The sequence below is a fragment of the Symsagittifera roscoffensis genome, chromosome 6, assembly GCF_963678635.1.
Source record: "Symsagittifera roscoffensis chromosome 6, txSymRosc1.1, whole genome shotgun sequence".
Classification (NCBI taxonomy): Eukaryota; Metazoa; Xenacoelomorpha; order Acoela; family Convolutidae; genus Symsagittifera; species Symsagittifera roscoffensis.
In genome coordinates, this window is record NC_087067.1 from 11,934,290 (window position 1) to 11,954,649 (window position 20,360).

The 20,360-nt window shown below is 32.9% G+C and overlaps 2 protein-coding genes across 3 annotated transcripts in view; one reads left to right on the plus strand and one right to left on the minus strand.

Annotated features, from left to right (window-relative positions):
* LOC134847920 (translin-associated factor X-interacting protein 1-like) overlaps nt 1–5,656 on the minus strand; it is a 117,425-nt gene extending 111,769 nt beyond the window's left edge. For both annotated transcript variants that reach the window (XM_063865207.1, XM_063865208.1), the window contains exon 1: nt 5,629–5,656. The gene's annotated coding sequence lies outside the window, so the exon portion shown is untranslated. The remainder of the gene's footprint in view (nt 1–5,628) is intronic.
* Nucleotides 1–20,360, plus strand: part of LOC134847922 (chromobox protein homolog 3-like) — a 359,550-nt gene that overhangs the window by 78,891 nt on the left and 260,299 nt on the right. The window lies entirely within an intron of this gene.

The window sequence follows — 20,360 nt, forward strand, 5'->3', positions numbered from 1 at the left end:
TGTTGGTCACGCTATCTTATTTTGGGCCGGATAGATTCGTGCAACTTCTTTGTCTAATACCGATCCTAATCTTGCTTTTGTATTTCCGAGTCTCAATAGATCTAGTATGTACTGATATTGTTGCGAGGTTGGACGAGAGGAAGAGCAACTGCTTTCATAGTGAAATTTATTCTTCTCTGGCTGAAACTATAAATAAATTTAGCCTTAAAAATTATTGTAAGTTTCATTCATGGATCATGATTGGTTAATTCCATTTATTTTACAATGATAAGTATCAAGAATAAAATTGGATATATAAGATACTTGTTTTGAACTGGTTTCAAATAGGTTAAATTGATTTCTGCATTTTTGTTTCATAATCGGTTATCGTCCATTATAATCGATTACCTTCGAATTTTATGGAGACAGACCATGAAAATCCATTCTAATCTATTAATTTTATTTTTGGAACGTCATTGCGACTGGTGTATGTTGTGTTGAAAGATCGAAAACTGTACTCAAAATACGTAAATTCGAAATACGTAAAATACGTGTCCAGCTGTTTATACAAATCCGATAAATAATTAGACGTGTCTTTTAAAGGGCTCAAAACTGTTGACATAGCCACATGAAGTGTCGAATCAATCAGGCAGTTTCCTGCCCTAAATGACTTGTTTCGTAGAAATATCCCCCTAGCCACGGATTATTTTTGAAACTGATATCGTGGAAAATATGTATTTAAAAAAACGCGCAGAACATTGCTTGAGAATATTTTCGATATGAGGATCTTATTAACCTTGCTTGAGATTTATTGATATATAAGGATCGTGTCAACCAAAAAGGGGGCAATTTCGATAAACCTTATGCAATAAAGGGGCCAAAACCAATATTTTTGTATCTTGAGCTGATATGTTTGCATTCTAGACTGATTAACTATTTTAGCCAATCAAAATGGAGGAATACGGCCAAGCATTCCAATCAGCAATTCCAGGAGACAACAAAATTCAGCCGAAATTAGTTTCAGTTTTGTCGAAATTAATTTCAAAGTTACTTGGGCCGTTTAACAGTAAATACCCTGCATGAATAAACAAATGAGTTAGTTTTCACCCCACGGTAAAACTGACTTTTTGGCTATCAAAAAAAATTATTTATTCAAAATTTGGGAGAATATATCTTCCTGAACTACACAAAGCGGACTTCGATAATATTTGAAAGAAAGAAAGAAAGAAAGAATTTATTTCTCTAGTCAGCATTAAATACAACATTGAATATATTTATAATTTAAGTTAAATGATGCGACTTAGAGAGGATAGACAACGGGACCTAAAGGTCCTCCAGGGTCTACCCTTAAGTTGTTCAAACATAAAGATTTAACACTAATATTTAATGAAAAAAAAAAAAAAACGAAATTTGAAAAAAAAAAAAAAAAAAAAAAAGTTTTGAAGTAGGTTTTCTTCCGTAAGTTAAGATTTTTTGTTGGCGTTACTGAAAGAGCCCATCAACTTTAACTTAAGACAACCAGGTTCACGGTCGCAGGTGAGTTTTAAAATAATTTTTAAGAAAAATAATTTTTTTTCTTTTTTCTCTTCTTTTCCCCTTCTCCTTTCCTTTTCTTCTTTTTTTTTTTTTTTTTACTAAGTGTTTAATATTTTTCGAAAAATCGTAAAAATGGCCATATCTCCTGAACTACAAGGATTTAGAGCTTCATATTTTAGCACGAGAATCGGAAGCTAGAGCAGTTGCCTGGTAGCATTTAACCAACGATAATCATTTTAAAGAAAAAAGGAAAAAGGGAAAAAGTACTACAAATCGTAGATAAGTTTTGTTAGTTCGTCGTTTTGCAACAAAAATGTATTTTTGAAATTATGGTAAAACACTTTTACTTTTGTCTCAGAAAAACTTTCAATATTTTCAGGAATTATATTTTGCAGTCTCAATAAGTTAAAAAGCTTGCAAGCACGATATCGGATAGAAAAACGTTCAAATCTTTTCTTGCAAAGAGGTTCTAATAGTAAATTGTATTTTGAGTTTCTTGTTTGTCTCTGCCGATTATTAAAAACAAACAAATTGTTAAGGAAACTCTCTGAATGAAAGGAATTAATTGAGCGCAGAACAAATTTGAGCAATTCGTATACATGCAATTCGAAAACCGATAGAAAATTGTATTTAAGAAAAATGTCATTACAGGAGTACATTTTCTTTCGAAAGAACATAAATTTAATTATTTTCTTTTGTAAAAGAAATAAACACTCCAGTGAACTTCGACTGCAGCAACCGTAAATCAGAATTCCGTATTGTATTATAGGAACAACATTACTTCTGTAGTATTCTAGTAATTGTGAAAGCGGCACGTAATGCCTCAGTTTTGATATAATACCACATTGTTTACCGAGTCTCATTTTAACATTATTAATATGAGTTTGATAAGATAACTTACAATCTATATAAATTCCTAGATATTTGCATACGGGTTTTAGTATAATGTTAGAAGAATTAAGCTTGAAGCGATAATTGGAAGCACTTTTTATATTCATTTGATTTGTTTTATCACTATTAACTATTAACTTGTTGGCGAGAAGCCAACGATCCAGCTTGCCAATATCTTCTCTAATTTGAGTTATTTGGCAACCAATTGCCGTCAGGTTGGTGTCATCTGCAAACAGTGTTACTTCAACTGATTTGCATGCTGATGGAAGGTCATTTACGTAAATTAGGAAAAGCAAAGGTCCCAGTATCGAGCCTTGAGGAACACCGCATGTTATTTTCTTCCAATCAGAGAATTGTCCATTTACTAAAACTCGTTGAGTCCGTTCAAATAAGTAGGTCTGAAACCACCGGTTACAATTTCCTCTTATACCATAAGATTCCAGTTTATTTAGTAGTATTTGATGATCGAGAGTATCAAAGGCTTTCCTAAGATCCAAGAAAAAACTATAAATTTCATTTGTATGACTTCTCATTCTTAGATTTTCTGTCAATTCAGCTACTGCATCTATTGTACTATGTTTGGTTCTAAAGCCGAATTGTTTGTTGTATAAAAGGGATAAATTTTCAAAGTAAGAATATAATCTGTTGTGCATTGCGCGTTCATAGATTTTGCTCCAAACTATTAGTAAAGAAATTGGCCGATAGTTGTTTTCATCTCGCCGCGATTTTTCTTTGTGGATTGGAACAATTTTGGCTTTACGAAGTTCGGAAGGGAAAACACCTTTAGAAAAAGACGCATTAATAAGTATTGTTAATAAAGGAGCAACAGCATTTTTAGAAGATTTGACAATTAAGTTACTGACGTAATCATCCCCAGATGTCGATTTATCGTCCAATTGAGAGATGATTTGGTGTATTTCTGGTTCTGTTACCTTAAAAAGAAACATGGAGTGATTTAATTTGGGTAAGCATGGTGGATCTATTTTAGGCAACTCTTTTTTCAAATTCTCTCCAATGTTAGTGAAGAAATCATTGAATTTGTCAGCAATATCTTTATTAGATGGATTTTCTTGGACTTGAAGGCATGAATCTAGAACAGGAATATTTGATTGGGCTAAGTTCTTACAATTTAATTCATTGAGTAACTTATATGTTTGTCTTGAGTCTCCAATGCAATGTCTAAATTTATTCATGTAATGTGTTCTTTTCTTGCATTTAACGGCGTTTTCAAACTTTTGTCTTTGTTTTTTAAAATTCACTAGGGTTTCTGGATTTTCAGGATTATTTTTCCATCTTCGATGGGCTGCATTGCGCTTATTTCGCAGATTTTTAAGATCATTGTTGAACCATGGTGGCTGAGTTTTGCTTCTTGGTGAAATTGCCTTTAGCGGAGCGAATTTGTCTAGGACATTTTCAAAGATACATTTGAATAAATTAAAAGACTCACTGGGATCTTCGGTACCCATGAGAATTTCTTCCTGTTCACTTAACACACGCTGTAATTCATTTTCAAATTCTCTACATTTTGAAGCCTTCCTCAGAAAAGATGTATCACGGAATGTTATCGATATATCTTTTTTACATTGCTTTATTGACCAATCTAAGAGGATTGGATAGTGGTCTGATATAGTTTCTTGTTCTAACACCGTGGAATTGGGATTTGCAATATTTTGATAGATGAAGTGATCTAAACAAGTTGATGTTGTTAATGATACACGAGTAGGTTCTGATGCAAAATACTCAAACCCATTCGAGTTTATAGCGTTCAGGTAATTAATGGTGAGTTGATTTTCTTGCAGTGTATTTATATTGAAATCGCCACATACAATGAAAGGGTCAGAATGTGTGCTATTATCTTCAAGAAACTGTTCAAGTTTGTCAGTAAAGAGTAACTTGTTTATTCTTGGTGGATTGTAGATGACGGCTATTTTTAATTTGTAATTGTTTTTTTCGACCTCCGCGAATAAAGCCTCTTCAAATGTGACATCTCGTTGTTTCAGTAAATTACAGTTTTTATGTACCTGAACCATCACTCCTCCTCCTCTCATGCCATTTCGATTTTGCATAAGGCATTGGTTATAACCATTTATCAGGTAAATTTTACCTTCATCTGTTTCATTTAGCCATGTTTCGCTTAAACAAATTATATCAGGTGGAGACTCAAGACTTAAAATAAGTGCTTCCAATTTTTCATAGTGTGGTTTTAAAGACATGATATTTAGGTGTAGCACAGAAAAATTAAAGAAATCCGCTTTATGACCAGATTGATTATTATAACAGGTAATTTGGGATAATTCATTATTAAGCACAATTGAGGGATTCACATTATCAGTCACGAAAACAATTCATGGTGTCATTGAAACTGTAACCAAGATCTGATGCAGCATGGAAAATATTTTGATATCTATACACTTGATCATGATTTTGGAAAGTGTATAAAATCATGCCCTCTCTGGTCCATGTTGATGCGATGCGCTTGTCAGTTTTCATAAGCTTCAGAAACTTCACTCGTGCTCTGGTGATGTCTTCAAATACTTTAACATTTTCAGTGGAAGGCTTGTCTCGCAAGGTTTTTTTTTTCCTCATAATTTCCACTTTGGCTATGCGCCTGGAGAACTTCACAATGATAGGGCGGGCTGCTACATTTTTGGCTGGTAATCGATGAGCAATTGAAATATCGCCTTCCTCTACCTTTGCATTAATCTCCTTAGAGATGGATATAATCTTCTTGATTGTCTCTTCAGGCTGCTCTCTACTAGTTTCGTTTATTCCCAGTACTCGAATATTGTCACGTCTGTTGTATGTTTCCTGCTGTTCAGTCTCGCACAGGGTCCTTAAGGTACTTCTGAGTTCGCTGTTTTTCATTTCGTCGTTAAGCTCTTCGCAAATTTCTTTCTTAAGGTTTGCGCATTCGGCTCTTATTGCATTTCCTATGACTGTCTGCAATTCGTTCTTCAAATCAAGTTTTAGTTTTTCCAGAATTTTTGGGAGTGCTGTGTTGATGGCATTTTCGACAGCTTCTTCTATGTCAATACTCTGCTTCTTACTTTCTTGCTCGTTTAATGGACTCATAACTTCATTTGGTCTCTTCGGGTTTGATAATGATTTTGGTATCGGAGTCTGATCTTGGTATCTCAGGTTCGGTAGATTTGCTTCCTCGGATACCTCAAGCTGTTCATCATTTCCAATTGGTTGATTTGCGTTAGACATCTCTGTCTCTGAAACTATTTAATAAGTTTATCACAACAATTGAGTCGATCAATCCGTTACTTTTGGCGTAACTTTTGATCAAATAATAGATCCTTGTAACTATTTAACCCCACCCTCCTCCCCAGGGGGTGTTAGATTCGTTCCATTCGTTCCACATTCGTTCCATTAGGTAGCAAGGGGTGAGATCCCGACTAACTAAAGGAGACAAAACTGACCTTTGTTAGTGCAAAAACTGGCAGCTTACCCGTACCCAGGGGATTTTCTGTGCAAGATCTGAAATTCTTTATTTCTTACATAAGTTGATTCTCAGATCTGAAATTCTTTATTTCAGATCTTGATAAGACTTTACAAATTTCAGATCTGAAATTTGCATCTGAAATGGAAAACTTCAGGTTTGAAATAACCTTGAAAAACAAATTTCAGATCTGAAATTATATCTGAAATAGATTTTTTCAGATCTGAAATAACCAAGAAAAAGAAAATTTCAGACCTGAAATTAGATATGAAATGACCAATCCTTAGAGTATCCAAGCGTTATTTAAACATTTCACAACCTATTTCAAATCTGATGTTTAGATCTGAAAAAGATTATTTCAGATCTGTTTTAGAAAATTTATTTGGTATGGGTTCTATTTCTTAAACAAAGTTGGTGCAATTGTTTTTTTTGTCCATTTTTTTTTTGTCCGGATCATTATTCCGAATTGCGAAGAAAAGGGCGGACTGTTTATGTTTGAGGTGTTTTTTATCAGTCAAATTTCCATCTCTTAACTAAGCGATTTCACCATTTGTCTTTCACCATTGACTTTCAAAAAAAATTTTTTTTTTGTAAACTGACAGTTAACTACTACTGAAAAACTTATATGATATAAAAATCCGGGGCCTGCTTGGTGCGGTTTTTTTAATCAAGCTTATTTCGAATATTGAACTAAGCGTTTTTGACGAATATTTTTTTGTAGCATTCGAAAAATATTCTTTTCCTGAGCTCAAATTTAAAACCATTAAATATATAGATCAAACAATTCGGGTAATTAATTATGGTACCTGATTTGGCGTTGAAAACAAAAAGGAAAGAAACTAAAACAACCGAATACAAAATTCCCCCCATTTTCAATGGTCGAAACAAAAAGCTCATTAGTTTCCGTTTTTTGCAAATGATCTAGCCAATTTCTGGGAGTCAAAAAGAACTTTGTTTCAGTACTTTGTTTAGTACTTTGTTTGGTGAACAAGCACTCGTTTCTACATGAAAAATCTACTAGTTGATATTGGAATCTGAACTGGAGACTTGAATAAAGGTTTTATATTGCTTAACCTGATGAAAATTTTGAAAACTATTGCGTAATAGAGATGATACTGGGGGACTGACTATTCTCATGCGCGAAAAGCAAACTACAGTAAGCGTTTCAAACCATCAGATTCTGTTCTTTTTGCCGTTCTGACTGGACAAAATTGTACTGTTTTCAACTGAAAATCGAAAGAATAAAAAAAACTTGCTTTCTTTTGATAATTTTCTGAATAATCATATCTTATTGGCTGATATTGTATTTGGCTTATTCGGCTCTTCGTGCATGAGCCGCTCTCGTCCAATACTTATTTTGTTTTATGAAATCTGTTCTTGAAATATTTTTACGCTTGCGATTAGCAAGCGTCATCTAACTGGAGTATAGACTTTTTCGAGTTAACCTTTAGATTACCAGAATCATTTGAATCACTTGTATCTTGGTTCATAATGAACTCAATTTTAATTGCGTTCCCGGCTAAAATTTGTTTCGGTCTGTTTCTAATGACTTAAAAACCTAATTTTGGGTCATTCCAGGGAACCAAAACTTCAACACTGCCATCTGCATTTTTCATATTGTTTGTATTTTTACCAATCGGTTGGTTTGTTGACATTTCATTTTTTTTCATCAGAAAAGTATATCCAAGTTCGTGCTTGTCTTGAGGCTTGTGCTTATCTCTTGTGCGCCTGTAAACTCCCTTAGAGTCTATTTTTACTTGACCCCTGTGTTTGCAGCCTACGAGAAAATTTGATCCACATTTTTGATTTTTTTTTGTTTTCTAAAGGCGCAAAAATTGGCAGCATACCCGTAACCAGGGGATTTTCTGTGCAAGATCTGAAATTCTTTATTTCTTACATAAGTTGATTCTCAGATCTGAAATTCTTTATTTCAGATCTTGATAAGACTTTACAAATTTCAGATCTGAAATTTGCATCTGAAATGGAAAACTTCAGGTTTGAAATAACCTTGAAAAACAAATTTCAGATCTGAAAATATATCTGAAATAGATTTTTTCAGATCTGAAATAACCAAGAAAAAGAAAATTTCAGACCTGAAATTAGATATGAAAAGACCAATCCTTAGAGTATCCAAGCGTTATTTAAACATTTCACAACCTATTTCAAATCTGATATTTAGATCTGAAAAAGATTATTTCAGATCTGTTTTAGAAAATTTATTTGGTATGGGTTCTATTTCTTAAACAAAGTTGGTGCAATTGTTTTTTTTTGTCCATTTTTTTTGTCCGGATCATTATTCCGAATTGCGAAGAAAAGGGCTTACTGTTTATGTTTGAGGTGTTTTTTATCAGTCAAATTTCCATCTCTTAACTAAGCGATTTTGCCAATTTTTTTTATGTAATTTGAAATATACCTTTGTCTTTCACCATTGACTTTCAAAAAAAATTTTTTTTTTGTAAACTGACAGTTAACTACTACTGAAAAACTTATTTGATATAAAAATCCGGGGCCTGCTTGGTGCGGTTTTTTTAATCAAGCTTATTTCGAATATTGAACTAAGCGTTTTTGACGAATATTTTTTTGTAGCATTCGAAAAATATTCTTTTCCTGAGCTCAAATTTAAAACCATTAAATATATAGATCAAACAATTCGGGTAATTAATTATGGTACCTGATTTGGCGTTGAAAACAAAAAGGAAAGAAACTAAAACAACCGAATACAAAATTCCCCCCATTTTCAATGGTCGAAACAAAAAGCTCATTAGTTTCCGTTTTTTGCAAATGATCTAGCCAATTTCTGGGAGTCAAAAAGAACTTTGTTTCAGTACTTTGTTTAGTACTTTGTTTGGTGAACAAGCACTCGTTTCTAAATGAAAAATCTACTAGTTGATATTGGAATCTGAACTGGAGACTTGAATAAAGGTTTTATATTGCTTAACCTGATGAAAATTTTGAAAACTATTGCGTAATAGAGATGATACTGGGGGACTGACTATTCTCATGCGCGAAAAGCAAACTACAGTAAGCGTTTCAAACCATCAGATTCTGCTCTTTTTGCCGTTCTGACTGGACAAAATTGTACTGTTTTCAACTGAAAATCGAAAGAATAAAAAAAACTTGCTTCTTTTGATAATTTTCTGAATAATCATATCTTATTGGCTGATATTGTATTTGGCTTATTCGGCTCTTCGTGCATGAGCCGCTCTCGTCCAATACTTATTTTGTTTTATGAAATCTGTTCTTGAAATATTTTTACGCTTGCGATTAGCAAGCGTCATCTAACTGGAGTATAGACTTTTTTCGAGTTAACCTTTAGATTAACAGAATCATTTGAATCACTTGTATCTTGGTTCATAATGAACTCAATTTTAATTGCGTTCCCGGCTAACTTGTATCTTGGTTCATAATGAACTCAATTTTAATTGCGTTCCCGGCTAAAATTTGTTTCGGTCTGTTTCTAATGACTTAAAAACCTAATTTTGGGTCGTTCCAAGGGAACCAAAACTTCAACACTGCCATCTGCATTTTTCATATTGTTTGTATTTTTACCAATCGGTTTGTTGACATTTCATTTTTTTTTCATCAGAAAAGTATATCCAAGTTCGTGCTTGTCTTGAGGCTTGTGCTTATCTCTTGTGCGCCTGTAAACTCCCTTAGAGTCTATTTTTACTTGACCCCTGTGTTTGCAGCCTACGAGAAAGTTTGATCCACATTTTTGATTTTTTTTGTTTTCTAAAAAACCTCTCAAATTTGAAATTTTTGTTTCAATGAAAAGAACGATTTCAAAAAAATTGCTGCCTGAGCACCTAAGCCCAAATTTTTCTACCTATTTTTTTCGCCAAATTTATCATTTATGGCCCTCGGAGTAGTTAAATTTTTGACTTCTGACCGTTTTATAAACTTTTTGATTACTCTCGAAAACTACCCTACCATAATTGAGAGTTTGGGTTCAATTCAAGGAACGCTTTCTGGAAAGCTCATTTGCTCTTGCAATTACCCCCAAATTTTTCTGACATCAAAAATTATGGTCCTCGGGAAAGTCAAAATTTTGATTTTTCTTACCGTTTTTTTAAAAGTTTTTGACATTTCTCGAGAACTACCATCCCGAATCTGAGAGTTTGGGTTCAATCGAAGTTACAGGTTGAGTGTATCCGTTCTACATAAGCGACTACGCCCTATTTTTCTCACAAAAAACCAGGACTCTCGGAAATGTCAAATGTTTGATTAGTTGACCGTATTTTGGACTTTTCTGATATCATAGGTTTAATCAAAACAACAGGTTGTTGAAAGCCGCCCATTATACCTGGCTATTTTTTTATTAATAAAAACGTTGTGGCCTTCAAACGAATCGAAGTTTTGAAACTTTGACCGTGTTTTGAAAACTTTTTGACTTTACGCGAAAACTGCTTTGCCAGTTTTCAGGTTGTGTTCAATCGAGAAACCCAATTTTGGGAATCTTCTCTGCTTAAACAACCACAAGCTGCTCTTTTCAGGAAAAAATCATGGGTTTTGAAAACCCTTTTGACCGTTTCTTAGAATTTTTGACCAATTTTTTAGTAAGTTTTTATTTTTCTTAAAATTGACACAATCAAATCCGAGATGAAAAATACCAACTGAAAGAACCAGGTGAAATTACTAATCTGCTGAAATGGCAGCTCCTTAATTATTTGTAATAGACAAGTTATCTCTATGTGAGAATTTATTATCTCAAAAATGTTTACTTTTCTCACTTGTTTAAGAAGGGAACAACTAAGCTTTTGGGCTTATAGTAGGGAACAACAAAGGAGTCCAATTTTTGAAACCACATTTTTTCTGCCGTATCAGTATAGCAAATTCATTCAATATGAAACACAATTTCCAGCTTCAGCTGACCCCTAGTTGTTTTTTAGACAAACGAAAGTTTTGATTCACGTAATTTTTTGCAATTTTGAAACTTTTTTCAACTTATGTTTTTTTCTTGAATATTTGTATTGCATCGCAAGGTTGCAAAGCTCCGCTTCGCCGCTGTGCTATAAACTGGTCGTTTATTGAAAGATTGAAATATTAGAACTAAAAAAATCGACCTTAAACAAAACTTCGCGTATCTGGGAGAAACTTAGATGTTTCCAACTCCCCTCTGACGTCAATTAAAAGCTATTTGACCTATTTGACAGTTTATTTTTCAAATTGCCAAATTACTGAGACAAACCTAAAGTTTTTTTTGAACAAATTTTTCCTAATTTTATCCTCCCTTGTGAGTTTTTTTTCAAAGTATCATGTTATTGATTTTGAATCTAGTTTTGTACCTTATTAATCTTTCGTAAACAATTTGAAACTTTTTTCTTCAGCTCTAATTGCCAGTCAGAACATTTATGGCTCTGCCTGGTCAGCAAGGGCAGTGTTTTTTTGAAAACAACGTTGTAGTAATCGACAAAATAATTTGAACTGGAGACTTGAACAAAAGTTTTTCATTGATTAACCTGGCAAATGCATTGAAAACTATTGCGTAGTACAGAAAAAAACTGGGGGACTGACTGTTGTCATGCATGAAAAACCAAATGCACTAAGAGTTTTAAATTATCAGATTTAGTTTTATGCCGTTTTGACCGGACAAAATTACCTTTTTCAACCTAAAATCAGTTATTAAAAAGGACCCATTGCCCAACTAACTTTTCATGTTCTGTTTTTGATGTTTTGAAAGAATACTCACTTTTTATTGGTTGATAATTCTTTTGGCTCATTCAGTTCTTCGAGTATGATTCACTCCACCCCAATACTTACATCGTTTCAAGAAGTCTGGCCGAGATGAAATTTTTATAAAATGGTAATTTTTCAAAAACTGAAATATTAATATTAAAGTTTTGACATTAAGAAAAGCTACGTGTATCGGGGAGAAACTTAGATCTTTTCAACTCTCCTCTGATGTCAATTGAAAGCTATTTGATAGTTTTTTTTGCCAATTACCAGAAAATGAGAAAATATTAAATTGTTTTCAAAAAAATCCTTCCTGACTTTATCCCCCTGAAAAATTATCTTTCTTTTGTAAAGTACAGTTTACGGTTTTGAGTCCTTTTTTTATCCCTTCTTAATCTTGCTTGAACAATTTGGAACAAGAGACCATCATTTTGTTAATTAATTGGGTGGTACAACGCATGCTCGAAAAGCTAACTGAGCCAAATTTTGTACTCAAGTTCATTTTTGTTCTTCAGTTATGTACTCAAGTTTTGTCGGTTCAGTTGCCGCTTGTTATTTATTTTTTGATTTTTCCTTAATCGCCTTTGATTGTTTCTGGACTTTTTTAAAAATTTGTGGCTATTTGAAGGTTTTTTTGATTTTTATCTGAAGTTTTCAAAAACGAATTTGAATACGTTTAGGCACAGTCAAAAAGTTCAAGGGTTCTGATGAACGAAAAACTTACCTTTTACAGAAATCATATCTCCTTCTTTTGCTCAAAAAGGCGTTGAGATCCTTTTAAACTATAAGCTCGGAGCCTTTACGGTTTTTTTCAAAACTTTGAAAGAATTGAACAATACTTCTATTGAAATGGCGAAAGTTCGTCACAATTAAAAAAACAATCAATCGTCGCTATTTTAATTAACCAGGAATCGTTGATTAAAAAACCAATTAAACCTTCCCAGTAGAATCCCACGCATGCTAAAGTCATTAATGTTTGATTGCTGAGCGTGAAAAAATGATCTGTGATAAATTTTCCTTTCTTGAAACGCTCTCAATCTTACTTTTTTTTGAGCCTATTGCTTTTCTGTATAGTATTTGTCAATTAATAAAAACAAAAAAAACAAGGTAGTTTGCATCATAGACATCTCATACTGTGCCATATCGTGTAATGACGTTCTCTTGGGCCTGAAACTGATGAAGTTGTTTTTGATAAAAAAATACGGAATCTTTATGCCCTGGGTGGTTTTTTATCAGTGAATGCTCGACTTTTTAACAACAGAGTTTTTTAAAATTCCATCTGAAAAGTCTTGTTCTCCTGAGCTCAATATTAAAACGATTTATATGTGATGATGTTTTGTAAAGTTACGGAGGTTTAAAGAATTGGGACAATTAACGCGCGATATTTTTTGTGCTACTACCTTTTAAGCAAAGATTTAACTGCTCTGACTTTCGAAGAAAGTGCAGAAAATTTATGCTCGGGTTGGCGAGGTTTCTGTTTCAATTATTGAAGAAAGTGACAAATATTTGTGCTCTGGGTGTTTTTTTCTCCAGACAAATTTCGACATTTTCACTTACTATTTGTGGCATTTTTTTGTATCAACCAAAAAGCATTGTTTTCCAAACTTCATTTTTGAAAATAAATTTTACTTTTGATAGTTTTTCGTACAACTATGGTGGTTTAAATATTGGCAGTTTGGCCAATTTGGGATAAATAACGCGGTATATATTTCTTGCTATTCACGCTTAAGCGGCGATTTAATAGGTCTCAGAAATCGTTCCAAGCTGAATTGAAGCATGGTATTGTGACTATGTTATTTTTTTCTACATGCTAAAAACAATACTTTCGACTTGGGTTTTTTGGGATTTTATTTTAGCATCTGAAAGATATTGTTGTCCTGCTCAAATTTAGCTCAAATTTGGAACAATGTTTTACCTGTGATCGTTTCTCGTTTAAATACAGGCGCTCCAATTTTGCTAGTTTGGCCAATTTGGGATAACTGACGCGAAATATCTTACATTTAAATAGCGCGCGTAAGCGGCAAACTGACGCGTTCCCAGAAAAACTGAAGCGAGCAGTTTAATCTTGTTACAGTAAGACGATACGCCAAGCACATATTTTGAATATTACATAACGTGTAAGGAATAAAATGGCAAAAAAAAAGAAAAAAAAAAACTTTCTTTTTCTTTCGATTATTCTGTCAGTTACATGTATTCAAACTTAATTTTTTTGTGCTGTCAGAACACTTAGGGCTTCACCCTGATACAGGAGCAGTCTTGTTTGTCTTAGAAATTGCTCCAAATTGGATTTAGACATAATCTTAGTTCCACTTAACACTCCGCTAAAAACAAAATATATCATCTTGGCGTGTATGGGGATGATTTTTAAAAGAAACTAAACTATTTTTTTAAATTTCATCAATTGTTTTAATTCCATAGAAACTTAAAGGATATGCTCTGTTATGAGCAGTCTTGTTTTTACTTCGTCATTTTCGACAATTGAACTGAGCGTTTTTGACGGATTTTAATTTTAGCATCTGAAAGATAGTGTTGTCCTGCTCAAATTTAGCTCAAATTTAGAACAATATTTTACCTGTGATTGTTTCTCGTTTAAATACAGGGGCTCCAAATTTGCTAGTTTGGCCAATTTGGGATAATTGACGCGAAATATCTTGCATTTTAATAGCGAGTGTAAGCGGCAAATTGATGCGTTCGCAAATGAACTGAAGCCGGCAATTTAATCTTGTTAAAGTAAGACGATACGCCAAGCACATACTTTGAATATTACATAACGTGTAAGGAATAAAACGGCAAAAAATGAAATAAACTTTTCTTTTTCTTTCGATTATTCTGTCAATTACATGTATTCAAACATAAAATTTTTGTGCAGTCAGAACACTTAGGGCTTCACCTTGATACAAGAGCAGTCTAGTTTGTCTTAGAAATTGCTCCAAATTGGACTTAGACATAATCTTAGTTCCATTTAATACTCCGCTAAAAACAAAACATATCACCTTGGCGTGTGGGGGACGATTTTCACCAAAAAATTCTGAAACAATATTTTTTCCAATATTTTTTTAATTGATCTTTTTTAAAAAAGAACAAAACACTATAGACTTTGAAGAGAAGTTCGAATTTTAAGGGATATGCTCTGTTATGAGCGTCTTCTTTTTACTTGGTCATTTTCAAAAATTGAACTAAGCGTTTTTGACGGATTTTAATTTTAGCATCTGAAAGATAGTGTTGTCCTGCTCAAATTTAGCTCAAATTTAGAACAATATTTTACCTGTGATTGTTTCTCGTTTAAATACAGGGGCTCCAAATTTGCTAGTTTGGCCAATTTGGGATAATTGACGCGAAATATCTTGCATTTTAATAGCGAGCGTAAGCGGCAAATTGATGCGTTCGCAAATGAACTGAAGCCGGCAATTTAATCTTGTTAAAGTAGGACGATACGCCAAGCACATACTTTGAATATTACATAACGTGTAAGGAATAAAATGGCAAAAAAATGAAATAAACTTTTCTTTTTCTTTCGATTATTCTGTCAATTACATGTATTCAAACATAAAATTTTTGTGCAGTCAGAACACTTAGGGCTTCACCTTGATACAAGAGCAGTCTAGTTTGTCTTAGAAATTGCTCCAAACTGGACTTAGACATAATCTTAGTTCCATTTAATACTCCGCTAAAAACAAAACATATCACCTTGGCGTGTGGGGGACGATTTTCACCAAAAAATTCTGAAACAATATTTTTTCCAATATTTTTTTAATTGATCTTTTTTAAAAAAGAACAAAACAATATAGACCTTGAAGAGAAGTTCGAATTTTAAGGGATATGCTCTGTTATGAGCGTCTTCTTTTTACTTGGTCATTTTCAAAAATTGAACTAAGCGTTTTTGACGGATTTTATTTTTAGCATCTGAAAGATAGTGTTGTCCTGCTCAAATTTAGCTCAAATTTAGAACAATATTTTACCTGTGATTGTTTCTCGTTTGAATACAGGGGCTCCAAATTTGCTAGTTTGGCCAATTTGGGATAATTGACGCGAAACATCTTGCATTTTAATAGCGAGCGTAAGCGGCAAATTGATGCGTTCCTAAATGAACTGAAGCCAGCAATTTAATCTATCTTGTTAAAGTAAGACGATACGCCAAGCACACACTTTGAATATTACATAACGTGTAAGGAATAAAATGGCAAAAAATGAAATAAAATTTTCTTTTTCTTTCGATTATTCTGTCAATTACATGTATTCAAACTTAAAATTTTTGTGCAGTCAGAACACTTAGGGCTTCACCCTGATACAAGAGCAGTCTTGTTTGTCTTAGAAAGAGAAATTGCTCCAAATTGGATTTAGACATAATCTTAGTTCCATTTAACACTCCGCTAAAAACAAAATATATCACCTTGGCGTGTATGGGAATGATTTTCAAAAGAAATTAAACTATTTTTTTTTAAATACATCAACTGTTTTTAATTCCATAGAAACTGAAATGCAGTTGGAACATTCAGAAGTTAGCCCTAATACGAGTAGTCTTGTTTAAGTGCTTCTTGAAATGTCTGTTTAAATTCCGGTAAGAACCAAAAGTTTGTCTGTCGGGTCATCAGGCTGTTAGTTTGTGACTAAACATAAAATCCTGACACCCTTGGCCAACCCTCCAGTTCAGTTTGATCTGTGCCAATTCAGTAAAGAGTCTCAATTCTGGTTCTAATTTTTTTTTTCAAAATCTCAAATCCGCTCTTAGTCAGTCTTTTAGGGTAGCTAGTTTTCCCTCTGCTCAACAGGCAGCCGTTTTGTTGGCGTAAATAACAATAGAAACCTGGTTTGTCTAATGTAAACCCGAAATCTTCATCTTTGAAATGATTCGAAATTTGTAGAAATCTCTCCACTTTTCTTAATATAATCGCGGAGTTGTCTTTGGTGAACTTCTCGCCGTCCAAAAACAAAAATTGCGTCCGGTCGAAATATTTTAACCAGAGATTTAGATGATATCCGTACTTCGAGCCCCAGATATATGAAGCGTTTTTTCGCAGCAACCACTCTGTAATAATTGCACCTGAGTCAAGTGTTCCGTCGCTAAGCTGAAACAGGAAAATATTTGAGCTTCTTTTTTCTCGTTAAAAGAAAATTCAAAAATAAAAAAAAAACGTTTCGACGATGAGCTGATTATGATCAACTGATAGTTTTTGGTGTTTGCTTTTGAGGCGTCATTCGACATGCTAAAAGCCTTCAATTTTCTCTCTTGTGTTTTTGTTGGGGTATACTTCAAAAAATATATATATTTTTATTATACCATTTTGAAAAACATCATCTCAAAGAACATTGGATGAAGAAGATAACAATCAATAATGAATTTGGCGCTTTCTCGTAAATACGCATCCTAGCATACGCAACCACCATTTTTTACGAATTATCTAGAACCAAAAAAAAATAATTTTAAATTAAACAAAGCTTAAAAATGGCAAAAAAGGCAAAAACACAAAATAAAGAGCTCGTAGATTTTGGCAAAAGTTTCATTTGTTCGTATAAACTGTTTTTCCATTAAACCATTGACTATTTGACTAGCATGTAAAAAAGATTTTTGAGATTCGAAGTTAATCATTAACACTTCAAATGTAATTGAGTTCAAAGCTTAGTCTTTAAAATTGGAAAGACAATATTTTTCGAATCTCAAAACTTTATTCGCATGCTGATCATAGATCCATCAGTTTTGTTGAAAGACCTGTTTAAACCATTAAAGGAAACTTTATCCAAGTTTCCAGATAATTTGAAAATAATACGAATTTTCAACTTGTTGAAAGTAAAAATGCTTTCCACAAGGTTTTGATTCAGGGCAATTTTTATTTCTACATAAAAATCACTAAAACCATCAAGTTGCAATGATGGTTACATAACTGCTGAAAATTTTTTTAATAGCACTGTCAATTTTTTCAAGCATTAGTTTTCAGGTGTTAAATGTGATTCACAAAGTTCAATTTGAAGACCTATTAGAGCTGAAATAGTCCTACCATTCCAGCGTTACAAAGCAAACTTTTAGTTATATTCATTATGAATTGTTGATTATGATGTGCAGGTTATGATGTGCAGATGATGTGTTGATTATAATTTGCAGCCAATAAAGAAAAACTGGTGAATTATTTTTCAAAGCCTGAACTCGAATTTGTTACATTTAATTACTTTTGTCACAAAGTATTGAAAATTGGTGAAGTAAATTACCCATGAATATAATTGTTGAACAAAATCAATCACACATTCAGCCGTTCGTGCGCGCAGATATTTTTCTAGGGAGGGGCGGTTTTTGGAGTTATTTTGTTGACTTTCTTAAAAACCGACTCACTTGATTTTCCGAGCCCTCCAAAACAAAAAAATAAAATTGTTAAAAAAAACCAAACATGACTTTTTGGAGCATATTTTGAATATGTCCAAGATTTTTTTGTTTCATCAAATTTCCATACTTTGTGAAAAATTTAAATTTAGTAAACTTTGATTAAGGCGGTGAAAAAGAATCAACAATTTTTTCTTTGATTCCTGCACTTCACAGATCATATTCAGTATACCAAACGTTGGCTTCGTAACCCGGACTGGTAGAACAATTTCAACTCTAATAGATCCTCAGATTGAACTTTGTGAACCATTTGTAACACCTAAACATTAAAGTTTAAAAAATTATCAGTGCTATTGAAACTAGTTTCAGCTTTTATGCATTAGTTTGTGCAATTTTTAGATTTTTGAATTTCTGTAGTAGAAATTAAAGTACTCATGAATGGAACATTCTGTAAAGCACATATGTTTTCCAAACAAACTTGAAATTCTTATTATTTTCAAACTATCTGAAACTCAGAAAACCTGGCTAAAAACTTCATTCATTCGTTTAAACAAGTTTTTCTACAAAACCGATAGAAAAGTTTGTTAAATTTTTTAGGTCAAATTATTGATTTTCCGAGCACTCCAAAAAAACCAAAAATAAATTAAAGAAAAAAACAGGCTATGACATTTTGACATTTTCATTCACAACCGGTATATTCAGTGCATAATCACTCAGAATGTTTGAGTAACCTTCAAAATGGTCGCCATTTAAATCCCAGAACAAGTTTGTAGTCCAAAATAGAAAGCATGTCAATTTTACTTTACAATAACCCAATAATATTTGTTAAAATATGCAGGGAGATGTGCAGGCGCAAAGCTGTTATTTTTTGTTATTATTTTTTAATGTTAAAAGAGACCTTTAATCGTTGTATCAGGTATAACAAACATAGTTTCTTTTATCAAAACCGAAAATAAATTTATAATGGCGAACTGAAACTACTACAACTCACAATTTAAGCAGAAATTTTTTCATACAATAATCATTACAAAGTAATTTTTCGAAATCAATAATATAAATTTTTTTCTCAAGAATACGCATAGTTAGAAATGTGCAGATATGAAACCTTTTTTGCCAAAGGCGAGAGCTTTGCAAGTTGGTGCAAAAGCAGCAAGTGTTGTTAGTAATAGTTGCTGAAATTTTTAATAGCACTTTCAATTTTAAAAGCTTTATTTTTGTTGATTCTTATTTAAGCTTTATTCATTTTAACCAGGTTCAGTTCGAACCCCTATTAGAGTTAAAATAGTGTTTTTGATCCGGCTACCAAGCAGATTTTGGCATGTTTATTAAAACCTATAATGTGCAGTAAGTAGTGAAAATCTAGAAAAAACCTCTCAAGTTTGAGATTTTTGTTTCAATGAAAAGAACGATTTCAAAAAAATTGCTGCCTGAGCACCTAAGCCCAAGTTTTTCTACACATTTTTTTGGCCAAATTTATCATTTATGGCCCTCGGAGTAGTTAAATTTTTGACTTCTGACCGTTTTATAAACTTTTTGGTTACTCTCGAAAACTACCCTACCATAATTGAGAGTTTGGGTTCAATTCAAGGAACGCTTTCTGGAAAGCTCATTTGCTCTTGCAATTACCCCCAAATTTTTCTGACATCAAAAAATATGGTCCTCGGGAAAGTCAAAATTTTGATTTTTCTTACCTTTTTATTTAAAATTTTTGACATTTCTCGAGAACTACCATCCCAAATCTGAGAGTTTGGGTTCAATCGAAGTTTCAGGTTGAGTGAATCCGTTCTACATAAGCGACTACGCCCTATTTTTTCTCACAAAAAACCATGACTCTCGGAAATGTCAAATGTTTGATTAGTTGACCGTATTTTGGACTTTTCTGATATCATAGGTTTAATCAAAACAACAGGTTGTTGAAAGCCTCCCATTATACCTGGCTGTTTTTTTATTATTAAAAACGTTATGGCCTTCAAACGAATCGAAGTTTTGAAACTTTGACCGTGTTTTGAAAGATTTTTGACTTTACGCGAAAACTGCTTTGCCAGTTTTCAGGTTGTGTTCAATCGAGAAACCCAATTTTGGGAATCTTCTCTGCTTAAACAACCACAAGCTGCTCTCTTCAGGAAAAAATCATGGGTTTTGAAAACCCTTTTGACCGTTTCTTAGAATTTTTGACCGTTTTTTTAGTAAGTTTTTATTTTTCTTAAAATTGACACAATCAAATCCGAGATGAAAAATAACAACTGAAAGAACCAGGTGAAATTATTAATCTGCTGAAATGGCAGCTCCTTAATTTTTTGTAATAGACAAGTTATCTCTATGTGAGAATTTATTATCTCAAAAATGTTTATTTTTCTCACTTGTTTAAGAAGGGAACAACTAAGCTTTTGGGCTTATAGTAGGGAACAGCTAAGGAGTCCAATTTTTGAAACCACATTTTTTCTGCCGTATCAGTATAGCAAATTCATTCAATATGAAACACAATTTCCAGCTTCAGCTGACCCCTAGTTGTTTTTTAGACAAACG